We start from the raw sequence: 4,036 nt of genomic DNA, 5'->3' as shown, positions 1-4,036 counted from the left end.
AAGAGACCAAAATAAAGTTATAATTCCTTCGGGGGCAAATGTGTTAGTAGTGTTAGCTTTAGTACTTATTTTGATTATAGATATGATAACAAAACTTGGGGTCTCATAGATATTGAGATATTGGTTTAGCTGGGTGACTGGGTCGAAAGTCTCACTGCCGCGGTCTCTCCCGCGTCATATCACCGCTTCCCTCTCAGGTAGGCCAGTAGGCGAAATGGTGGTGAAGACGTACTTCATCCGGCGTTCGTGAAACGTCTTTTTATCTTGGAGGTTGGTCAGCATGTCATCGGCATGGTAGTAGGAGCAAGCCAGGTCCTGGCTTGCATGCCACGGTAGATAATATCCGGCGGCGTCTTCAGGGTCTTCTGGTGTCCGCGGCAGGTGGGAGGCATAAGAAAATGAGATCCTAGATTCTTTTCGAAGTGCAGGCCTCCTCTCGTCGTTTCTGCACTCCTGGTACCTATGCCTGGCGCTGTAGTATTATTTTTTTACCTGCGTTAGAGCCGGCCTCCACCATGGAACCGTGGGTCGTACTTGGAGGGTAATACTCGCCGCTTCAGTGCTGGCGCCCGTAAGCATTGCCACTCTGCGGTCAATCCCGGGCTCCTCATTTATCTCCTCCCATTCTCTGTCAGCTAGTATTCCCTCCAATTCACTGGAAAACGGTCTTCAGTTCGCCGATCGGGTCACAAACCCTTTTCTACTTCTGGGGCACCGCCTTCCTCCTCCACCACACTGAAGGCTATACCCACAGTATCCCACCCAAACTGGAACTCATAGTTCCTGTTCATGATTATTATGTCTTCTGAAACATTTATCACTTTTAATTATTGCATTTTTTCTTATTTTAATACTTTTTTTTATTCAACCTTTTAATTCCGCAAGGCAATCCAAGTCAATATTTCACTTGTATAAATTTCTCTGTAATATGTATATACATATATTATACGAATAAAATAATAAAGGAGGTTACGAAAAAAGTATTTTTAATTTCTCAATAAATTTGATTTGTCATTTGAAAATAAAATCGAGAGGAGGAAACGTGTAAGTCATGTCATTACTACAGGAGGAGTCGTGTAAAGTCTTTCTTGACAGACATGTTTCAAATGTGTCAAGAAAAATAATTGTTTACGTGGTGAAGCTAAAGTAGTCGCTGACATTTTTAAAGGAGCGTATCAAAACTAAATCTTTTAACTTCCCTCCAATTTTAAGTCAAATGGAATCAGTCGGAGAAAAAACGTTTACCCATCCCTAGTGAGCGCTGTTTAATAAATGTTATAGAGGACCAACTACGTACCAACACCCACAGTCGATTACGCCCGAACACAACTTAGACCACAGACAGGGAATCAAGTTGGTCCATTGATGTCGAAAACACAAAACGCGAGTGAACATTTTCCACTCTGAGCAGGGAAATGTTTTTAGTTTCCTGCACGAACACAAAATTTATCTTCCTTCAGTAATGAATAATAATAACTCAACTATAATAAAAATAATTTATTTATTTATTTTTTTATGGGGCAACCCCCCACAAACAGAGTTAGCCTATGAAGTACAAAATTTAACAATCATTGTAATAATAGTTAAATAGTAATAATAACAATCAAAAAACTATTTGATTATTATTTAAGCTATTACCAAAACACAAAACTCAAATGGTGAATTAAAAATCATTTATATATGCTAATAACAAACCCAGAGCTAAAGTAAACCCAAACTGGGACTATCGACATTAGTCAGAGTGAAAAAAAAACAAAACAAAAACGACATTACTTACATATTAAAATAAAATAAACAAAAAACTATACATCTTAGATAGGTATCCTGTTCTAAATATAATTTTTTTTTTCATACCCTCCTGTGAAAACAATTAATTAATTACAAAATAATGTGAATGTTAAAATGCTTCCTTCTTTTACCCGAAGGTATTTTAAGGGGTATATTTAATGTCCTCTGTTCGTGGAGGGTCGAGGCGCCAAGTGCCCGTTAGTAATATGGTGAACGGGGAAGTCTAAATATAAGGCTTTGGGTTACTCATATAAAAAAAGTTTAAGATCCGATCGTGAGGGCACAGACATACAATTCATACAACTGGTTTTAGATCGGATTCGGTTCTCATGATACGCAGGGCAGTTTTTTAAGTAATGGAAACAATCCTACATTGTCGTTCCATCTCAAGTGGACATAGCTTCTGTGGGTCTAAAACAATCCTCCATTGTCGTTCCATCTCAAGCAGGACATAGCATCTGTGGGTCTAAAACAATCCTCCATTGTCGTTCCATCTCAAGCAGGACATAGCTTCTGTGGGTCTAAAACAATCCTCCATTGTCGTTCCATCTCAAGCAGGACATAGCTTCTCTGAGTCTAAAATATATTTGAGCGGACCGACACTTAGAGTTATTGCATAATTACCGAATAGTCTTAGTTGTGCAATTATTCTCAAGTAAGCTATGGGGCAGCTGATCTTTAGTTAGCTTCGAGGAGCGTCCGTTTTATTGAAGATCCTACCGTACTACGGGTTATAGATCGATTCCCGCAATAACAGAAGGTCTTTATCCTGGACAAATTCCCTATATCTGTCCATGATCTTCCCCATTCTAATTTTGATACTTACCGGATCATTGAATAGTATTGGGTCAAACATTCCGAGGCCCTCCAATAGTTTTCCTATCTGCGTTACCCAGTAACCCAGGTAACCATATTGCAAGCTCAAACGGTTGTTTCTATATAGCTGTAGTAGTATTAATAACTTTGTATATGTAATAACTCACCAATAAATATGGTTTTCGTTTTAATTTTCCCAATTAACATAAGTGCAGAAATAGCAATATGTAAGACGTTTATTGGCAAATTACACCTGGCTCCGCTCGCGAGTCGGAAGCGGTTTGTAGTATAATTTAGGGAAGGACCTTGATAATGAGAGAGGTCTGGTAGTGGAGTGGTAGGGATAGTCTAATATTCCTACTGGCTAAGAATAGAAAGCCAAACACTATCAATCATCCTGAAGGGTCTATAAGCCTGATGGGTTCTAGATCGGGGTCGAAGGTGTCGATCAAGGAACCCGGAGAGGTCGTGAGTAGGAAGGGCCTGTCGTCATGATGAGATCCAACGTTAGCTCCATCTTGAGAGCGATACCTTAAAGTAATTTCCTGTATAAGTTCGGCAGCAGTGGTGTAGTGCCCTAGGATTACCTATGCCACTGCTACCAATAATTAGAAATTTTATTATTTGACTTATAACTTGACCGCGTGTGAAGATTGTTATATATTTAAAGATTATTACTTGACCGTTCAAGAAATATTCGAAAATAACAGAAAAAGATACAATACAAAAGATAGCCGTGAAGGAACACCTCGAGGTCTTGGTTGTGATATTATTATGGTGTAGCCAACGAGTACAGTAAGCTTCCATTATTTAATGAGGGATATATTAGGCAAAATAATTTGAGGAGATAAGAACGCTTTGAAGGAATCTTGTTGATAGCTGAGTTGGGTCTAGTTCAACTTCTACCTTTATCTTTAACAAGGTGAATATGTTTACTACTGTCAAGAAAGTAATGGCTTCTTGAAAATTATAATAAGTTTATATCTAAGTATGTTTAGGTTTGTATGTATAAATAAATATGTGAAATTACTCACTTTTTTTCCCTCACATTATATAATTAGTAAAGACTTTTTTTTTTTATGTTTCAGGTCCCACACCTGCTTCTCGTTTTTTATTGACCTATTTTGAAGTAAGTTCAATCGATGTTTTATAAAGGAATTTTTCATTTATAGTATTAAGTTTATGTTTGATAAATTGGTATTAGTATTAAGTTTATGTTTGATAAATTGGTATTAGTATAGATTATGTTTGATAAATTGGTATTTGTATAGATTATATGACGTGTTTCCTAGATTGCTAACTATGCCTGCTACTTGAAGTGTATTCATGAACTGTCTGCTAATAGTAATATAATATGGAACCAGAGAGGTCGCTAATAGTAATATAATATGGAACCAGAGAGGTCGCTAATAGTAATATAATATGGAACCAG

General features: G+C 37.4%; 1 protein-coding gene across 5 annotated transcripts in view; it reads left to right on the top strand.

Moving 5' to 3' along the window:
- Cad87A (cadherin-87A) overlaps positions 1 to 4,036 on the top strand; it is a 212,838-nt gene that overhangs the window by 142,768 nt on the left and 66,034 nt on the right. For all 5 annotated transcript variants that reach the window (XM_067051142.1, XM_067051144.1, XM_067051143.1 and 2 more), the window contains one exon: positions 3,693 to 3,733. The gene's annotated coding sequence lies outside the window, so the exon portion shown is untranslated. The remainder of the gene's footprint in view (positions 1 to 3,692; positions 3,734 to 4,036) is intronic.

This window comes from Halyomorpha halys, unplaced genomic scaffold (assembly GCF_000696795.3).
Source record: "Halyomorpha halys isolate HHAL.00 unplaced genomic scaffold, Hhal_1.1 Scaffold102.1, whole genome shotgun sequence".
NCBI lineage: Eukaryota > Metazoa > Arthropoda > Insecta > Hemiptera > Pentatomidae > Halyomorpha > Halyomorpha halys.
Note: the sequence above shows the minus strand (reverse complement) of the source record. Positions and strands in the feature narration are given on the sequence as shown.